Source organism: Telmatherina bonti (assembly GCF_933228915.1).
Source record: "Telmatherina bonti genome assembly, chromosome: 6".
Lineage (NCBI taxonomy): Eukaryota > Metazoa > Chordata > Actinopteri > Atheriniformes > Telmatherinidae > Telmatherina > Telmatherina bonti.
Genome location: NC_136624.1, coordinates 13,141,878 through 13,150,287, shown reverse-complemented (window position 1 = coordinate 13,150,287; position 8,410 = coordinate 13,141,878).

Sequence of the window (8,410 nt, the reverse complement as noted above, 5' to 3'; positions counted from 1 at the left end):
GAGAAAGATTTAACAAGTGGAAGACATTCAGTTTAGATGTTGGCTATTATAATGCAAGTTTTTAGTTTTGCATAAAATTATTATTTGGAAAAAATTAATCATCAAGAAGAACCTTTTGGAACCTAATAACTAAATATATATGAGTCTATAGGGTCTGTCGGTTTGTGTGTGTCAATCAGGAAAGGGTCCTGCTGTCATTTTTCAAACCATCTGTGTGTCAATTATTCTACAGAAAAAGATGATTCACAAGTGGAAAACACTGAAGACAGCCGCCGATATGCCCAGGGGTGGACATAGCCAAAGGTCAGAGCAGACAATACTTAGAATAACCAAAAACCCCAACAGCTACATCTCAGACTAACTCAGTTACACTAGAAACAGCACAAGAATGGCAGCTGTGTCTCTCTACAAGAACATGGATGTACAGCTTAGGTTCGCAAAACTGCATCTGAACAAATCATGAAACTTATGCAACAATATCCTTTGAACCGCCACCCACAAAAAAAAAAAAAAAAAAAAAAAACTCTCAGCATCTAACAACCACAGTGGTGGATGGCTGGTGACTTGAGTTTGTTGTCAAAGCCACAGGACCCGTTCAGTTTGTAGATGATCGCTCTGACACCAAATATGACTTCTCGAGCTGTTTTGTCGGAATTTTGTTGTGTCTTAAGTGCAAATCGGATTTTTGTTTTCACAACATGTTCTCCTTGTGTATGGGTTCTCTCTGGGTACTCCAGTTTCCTCCCACCATCCAAAGATATGCATGTTAGGTTAAATGATCACTCTAAATTCTCCCTAGGAGTGAATGTGAGCATTAATAGTTGTTAAGCCTTTTGTGTTGGCTCTGTGATGGACTGGTGACCTGTCCACGGTGTACCCTGCCTCTCACCCAATGATTGCTGGGATAGGCCCATGCTTTGTCCCCTGAATTGGACTAAGCTGTTAAAAAAATGAATGAATGAATAAAAAAGCATAGACATGCCTATAAGAGGTGTTTCTGAAACTATTCATAGTCAGATGCCATATCACCTGCACTTGTCCACATCAACAGTAAAGTTTTATTGGTGCCGTGTTTGCTAACATTTCTTACAACACCTGAGGGATGATCGGGCTGTAAACAGTATTTAACTTTCAGGAAGTTTTGTTTGGATAAGTTAACTTTTAATCAAACTTTGAGATGAACAAACTCCATCAGAGTTGGTGTTTGTGGGAGGTGTAGGTCAGCAGGTCCATCTCTACCTTATTGGAAGCTACCTGCCTGCCAGAGAGGAAAAGGCCAAAAGTTCATCTTTTTGTGCACAGCCCTGCCTCTTCCTGCCCTCTCGCCATGGCGATTAGCTCCTCGGGCTCATTAGTCATGTGCATTTAAACCCGAGCATATGCCGCTCCTGATTTATTTGCATTTTAAAGCCTCTGCAGGGAAGAAAACATTTGCATGTCTGCACCTGCATCAGCTCACCAGAAATGGAAATGTTTTATAATTATGTAACCAATTACAGCTTTTGTTTTCTAGATCGTCCTTCCTTTGTGATTCTCTTCATTGAAGTGGTGTTTTATTTAAAGATGTGATGATGAATTTCAGATTCCTCTTGTAATAGGAAGTTAGTCTCTTATGCTAGTCTTTAAATACAGAGAGATAGACAGAGACATTCCAGTTTCACAGCACAAAGAGTTGTGAAAATAAAAATAATGAAATATGTCTGAATCATGTTTTGCGTTGGAATCATTAAACAGAAAAACATACAAAAAGAATTTGAATGATATCTTTGAACTAAATTAAGTGCTCTATGAAATCATTATGAACAGACCTACACCTCCACCATGAATCCCATCTAGACACACATCTGAACTCTTTTTTTTTCCCCATTAAAGCTGTAAATAACTCCTGGCAGCTTCAGGAAATAAACTCACTGCCCACCTTAACCAGATACATCTTAGCAGTACTGGTTTGGACCATATTTTCCTTCCAAAATGATGTAATTTGCTCTATTAAACAAAAGGAACAAGAAAAAAATTACCAAAAATGTCCAGATAGTATAAAAAAAAAAAAAAAAAAAACAACTTTTTTTTTTTAAACTTTTTTTTTTTCTTTTCACAATGACACAATAATTAACTGTGATGTCAGATTTCTACATTTTGATTAAAATTCTGATAATTCCAAGTCCCAGCCAAACACTTCATGACTCATGACCACCTGGCAAGTTTATTAATCCAGCATAATTCAACAACATGGTGATGAGAAGTGCTTTAAAGGGACAATAAAACATTAGAAAATAAGAAGTATCATTTACAAGTAAAACAAGAAAGCAAGGAAAAGGAAATAATATTAAATAAAAACAAATAAAATCATGACCAGCCCCAGCTTGAAAGAAACATGCAAATTTGGACTTTAAATAAACTTGAAATAATTTTGAATGAAAACTATTAAAAAGCAGCTGAGAACAGGACGGTCTTTAACCTGGAATTTTAAAAACCGAGTGTTTCGGCTGATCAGAGGTTTTTATTGGAGTTTGTTCCAGACATGTGGAGCATAGAAGCTGAATGCAGCTTCTCCATGTCTCGTTCTGACTCTGGGAACTGATAAAAGACCAGATCCAGATGACCTGAAGGGTCTGGAAGGTTCATAATGGAACAGGAGCAATCCAGGAAACCAGACATGAAGGAACTAAACAAGAAAAACTACAAAATAAAGCAGGAAACCAGGAACTAAAGAGAACAAGAAACATCACATCATGACAGTAATCGTAGCAAATGACTGCACCCATGTGCAAAATATCTCTGTTCAGTGCATGAGTCCTTTCTTTCTGAAAAACAGGTTGTTCTCCAAGTAGCAAGCTGGTGTGTTTTTAGCCGCCTGGCTTGGGGGTGGGTCAGTTTATGAAACCTTTTGTAAAAATAAATGATGCATAGACAAGGGACTGTGTCATAATCATTCATGTTTTCTTTCTTTTTTTTTTTTTTTTAAAGGTAACAATACACCCTTATCAAGCATTTTTATTATATGCAGACTTTATTCTTGTTCAGCTTCTATTGTCTTTTTATGTTTTTCACTTCATCCCGTTTGCATCATTTTACAGACAGCATTAACTTTTTCAGAATTTCGCTCCCATAAATAGTATATTTGTGTGGCAGTCAGATTTATTTGCTCATGTTTACTCTCCAAACTTGCCATGCTGCTAGTCATGAAACACACAAAACACTCACAATAATATAAAGTCTCAAACATCTTTTGCATTTTTTGTCGCCCATTTATGCAATCACTTTTAATGAACCCCCCCCCAATAACATCAAATGCGCAAATTTCTAGACTCCACATGCAAATTAATACTTGCAAATTGGGATCTTAGTAGATCTGGCCCTTGAGTGGTAATGAAGAAGAGCACAGAGAGCCTTCATCATTGATTGAACAGAATATATGCCACACTTCACAGTAACACAAGATGAAAAATGACCAATTCATCCCAAACTGATGGCTCAGGAGGGCCACGGTGAAGAGTCAGTGTAAGAACCAAGGCTTTGACCGTCTCAGATTAACAGGTGGTCATGTCCGTGGACCTCACAGATCAATCAGCAGATCTTTCTCCTGCTTCTTCCTACTCATCACATGTATGCTCCTCTTCGTCATTCTGTCTCCAATGTCAATTCCCCTGCCGATTGTTTCCTACTTATTACCCTGTTCAACCTCTTCAGATGCTCTGCCTCCATTTATCTGTGGCTTTCATTTCCAGTCCTCTGTCTTCAGTCCAATCTGCCAGCACAGACTGGAGCAGCAGCAAACTGCCCACAACTCTGCTGTGATTCCGACTAAAGCCAAGTACAGGAGGGTCACAACCATCACCCACCACTCTGACTTTTCAAATGGAATGAGGGTGAAAATGGCTTTTGTTGGTTTTCAAAGATGTTTCCTTTTTCAAGGTTAGCACTTTGGTTTTTCTTGTGGCAATAGAAGGAAAAATAACAAAAGGAAAATAATTCAGCATGAATGAAAATGCTCAATCTCTTCACCTCCTAGTCTAAATCTCTGCTTCCTCTGTTGCTCTTTGTCCGCATCCCTCCAACTTATTTTATGTTGGTATCTTCTGGAAACTGTTTCGCTTTTCTTTTGTCTTAGTTTTGTCATGTTACTCATTGTATTGTGTTCTTTTCTGCATCTTGCTCCAGAGAATGAATTCAGTTTGCAGATGTAAAACCTGTTATATTTAATCCATTAGGAGTTAGAGATTTAAAAACAAAATGTAACGTCAAAGTACTGCAATGGACTGTGAAACCCAATTCACCCTATAGCGATGATTCGCTGTGGAGACCTCTTCATAGGAACAAGCCAAAAGGGAAACAACAACGACTGGTGGGGCGAGATTTTAAAAAAAATTATATCATTAGATTAATCATGTTTTAATCACATAGTAAAATTTGCCCCAAAAAGCATTTTTTTTTTTCATTTAAAGGACTTTTAAGGAATTATAAATTCAAATCATAAAAAATTAGATCAATATTGTAAACTCAAACGCTATTGAGTTGGGTTTCTTGAAAGGCGGTCAAAATAAAATGTTTGTTTATTATTGATGTTTGAGAAATGCATTTAATTTTAAAACAGTAAAGAGAGTATTAAAAAACATTCCTGGCCTAAACCGAACAGACACAAAGTTAAAGTGTCTTTTAAAATACTTTAACATCTGCAACTCTTCTGCGTAATCTGCATCCAGCTTAATGACAAATGGTCAAGCTAAAACTACACGTTCTTTTAATGTTACTCACCAAGAGATCCCAATGCCACCATAAAAATATACATATTTATACGCTGTACAAATATGTATATATATATATATATATATATATATATATATATATATATATATATTTATATATATATATATATGTGTGTGTGTGTGTGTGTGTATATGAACATTAGCAGACACAAGCTAAATATCTGAGGAGGGGATCTGATTGATGAAATCAGACTCAGTGAACTTAAATGAATAAAGTCAGAACAGCTACAATGAAATGACAGAAAGCAGACGTGAGGCTTAGAATTTAGAAATAACCTGTCAATGGAAACTAAAAGTTTATTGAGCATCATACTGTTGGTGCGGAAGAATCCCACAGAGCTCATCAACACGACTGATGACTGGTCACAAGTTCCACATCATATAGTTTGTCACCTACCTACGACACTTCATCTATCTGTTGTTTGAGTCACTGAGGTCTCACACAGTACAGAACTTCTTTAACCTGAGCTTTTTATTTTTCTTTGAATTTCTACCTTGGCTGCAGCAGATCTGTAAACATTCCCAGCATACCGCTCATGTTTCAAACACACACGCTTTCATTCCTACTGCAGATACAGACACGAAAAAGAAAACACTCACACACTGACTTCATTATCTCCGTCAAAGCCCCCTGAGGGCCCACGTGCCTGGACGTGCCAGGTGGCTGCTCCAAGTCGGCCAAATAAAGTTTCTCCTTCAGGAGAGAACTGACTGACCATCATTTTAAAACATGCACGTTTTGCTGAGAGAACAAAGAACTTTTTGATGTGTTGATGGAGGAAAACTGTTGGGATTAAGTGGTGCCATGACACATCCCGCATTGATAATGCACCTGTAAGAATGCATGTTGGTGTTTCTATTGCAAGGGTGCTTTGTGTTTATAAAACAAACTGCAACCAGTGGTATTCCTCTGTCATGGCATAGATTATTCATAGGAGTCCAGTTCATGTCATCTACTTTAGAAAGATAGCTAGGACAGCCAGGTAGATGAACCTAAAACAAGAGCTGAGATTAAAATTAGCTCACAAATGCTGTATGTTACACGTCTCAGGGCTAAAGACCACAGTGACAGAGATGTTTTCCTGTATTTAAGCAGGTGAAAGAGGGAAAGTAAGGCCACGGCGCATCCTTGCTCTTTCTCTCAGATCACATCTGAATAAGCACCAGAAACGTCCGTCACATTTACTGCTCCCAGAGCAACGAGAGAGAACAAATGTTCAGTCCCCTTATTCCATGTAAAAAACTTCAGTCAAAATTATCACAAAATTTGCAAATATAATATCACCCTATAAATGTGGTCACCCTATTTTAGGTGTGCCACACACTCCCCAACACAAAAATGACTACCAGCACCTTATATTAAACTTGATATTTTCTCACGTTTTCAACTACATGCAAAATTTAACCCAAACACATAATCATCAAAGAATCATTTGCATGTTTTGCCTCGTGACTTAACTATCTGGTGTGGGGTAGGGTAAAGGTAAGTGCTGGTATGGGATGAGCTGTAGGGTTTGAAAGGGTGGCAAACATGCATGTGGATGCCAAAGATTTCTGTTAGGAATAAAACAAGTGTCCACAGCACTGAACGAGGGAAATGGCTGACAAGTTGGGTGGCCAAGAGAGGATTAAGTCAGTGCATGGCCTGGTTGTCTCTGTCTAGTGGACTGTCGCAATGGGCTTGGAGAATAAGGTTGAAAGGCTGCTATCTGCTCCTCAGGGCATCCATATTGAGGCAGCTCTGGTTCCTCCTGAACAGGTGCATTCTGGGTTAACGGTGCATCATTGTAACCTGGTTGAATCAGATGAGGAGTGTCCTGCTGCATTTCTAGTTGTTGATCCAGTTCTGGTCCCCCATTGTCCGTCCCACCTTCCTGCGTCTTTAGTGGTTTGGTCTCCATTCACATCTGACTTTCTCTGCATGTCTTAGGTGCTCCAAGATGGCTTTCAGCTTTGTGCTGAGTCCCTCTCACAGGTGTTTCAGGTGACGACCTTTCTGGCCTTACAACATGCCTACGTCCTGGCAGAGTGAATGTTCTTTCAGAGGAAGCCAGTGTCTTTTGTGCAGATGTTTTCTCCCTCTGGTTACTGACTAGTCTCTGAGGTTGAGCACCAATTCTTTGATCAACCTGAAACAGTATCCTCCTTCTGATTCACCGTCAGAGTCTGAATGAGGAAAACACAAAAAAAGCTTTTACTTTTATTACCCCAAAATCTCTGTTTTATGCCCAATAGCAAACAGCTAACCAGCTAATTCAGCTAACACTTTTACCCCTTAACAGTCACCCCCCAAAATGCCAAATACGCCTGAAAAAGACATACCCAAATTAAAGTAGCAGCTGTTCTTGAACCCTTTGGAGTATATTCAAAAGCATTGTCTCTTTTTAAAGAAAACACTCTAAAGTTTTACCCTGAGCTTTCAAATTTATTGTAACTGTAACCAACATAAAGTTATTGCAGTTGGAACAAAAGGAAATTTCAGTTTTTTTCCCTCGTCTGAATTTCTCTTCTACTTTGTCAACATGCTGCACATGGAGAAATGGAGATATGGACTGGAAAATCAGATGGAGCTGTAGCATGAAGCCTTTGCTATGACAGCAGCCACAATTATTATTCTATGAGGGCTTTACTGTAAGTATGTTCATGCGCTCCCCAAAGTGGCCATTTGGAGACTCCAAATGGCCACTTTGGATACTCCAACTTCAATAAGCTATAACTCCAGAATACTTCAACATACAGTCATCAATGAGACCTCTAATGAAAGGTAGCATCAAGAAGAATCTTGTTGTATATTCATATTTACTATCAGTATTATTGAAATTCACCAGGTGATGCATAAACACACTAAAAGCTTATTTTTTCCACTGTGCATTATAATAAAAGAGTCAGAATAAGTTTCACGGTCATCATTTTTATATATGTAAACAATATAATGCCATGTTATGTAATGTAAACAAAATGTAATAATAAAAACACCAAAATACAATACAATTTACATATTTACATTAGATTTGAACTATTGTCTGATAAAGACTGTTTTTAAAAGTAAAGTAAAAAAGCAGGAGAGCAGAATATGTAGCTGTTATGATGAGCAGGGGTCCTGGTGGTCTGAAGGACAGGAATGTAGTCTTCCTCTGGAAGGAGCTGGTCCTTCTTCATCTGAAGAGCTGCTGGGTTTCCACTCTGAATCAGATGACAGACTAATGAAGACAAACAACAAGTGTTTATCTCACATCAGTACTGCGACTGTAAAAAGTGTATGTTCTAACAGACACTCATCAGATAAATCAGCAGCAGCGTATTTCTTTCTTTCTATGATTTTGTATTTATGAACAAATGTTTACAACTGGAGGGAAACAGGGGTGTTGAACTGCTGCGTCTCTTTCATCGCTGCTCTTTTTGCTTCACGCAAACTCGGACTGAACGACACCCGCATGAACGGTTCCCCCGGTAGAGTCTTACGTTTTAGAGCCGAGACCCCTAGTTTTCTAACAAACCAGGTCTCACGTCTTTAGCAGACTGAACAGAACCACTGGAAATATGACAACAGTACGAAACAACGGAAAGAAAACAACGCTGGCGCCCCCACCCCTCCTTCCCCCATCCCGACGCACAAAGTAAACAAGCCCCCCTTCCGACCGCCC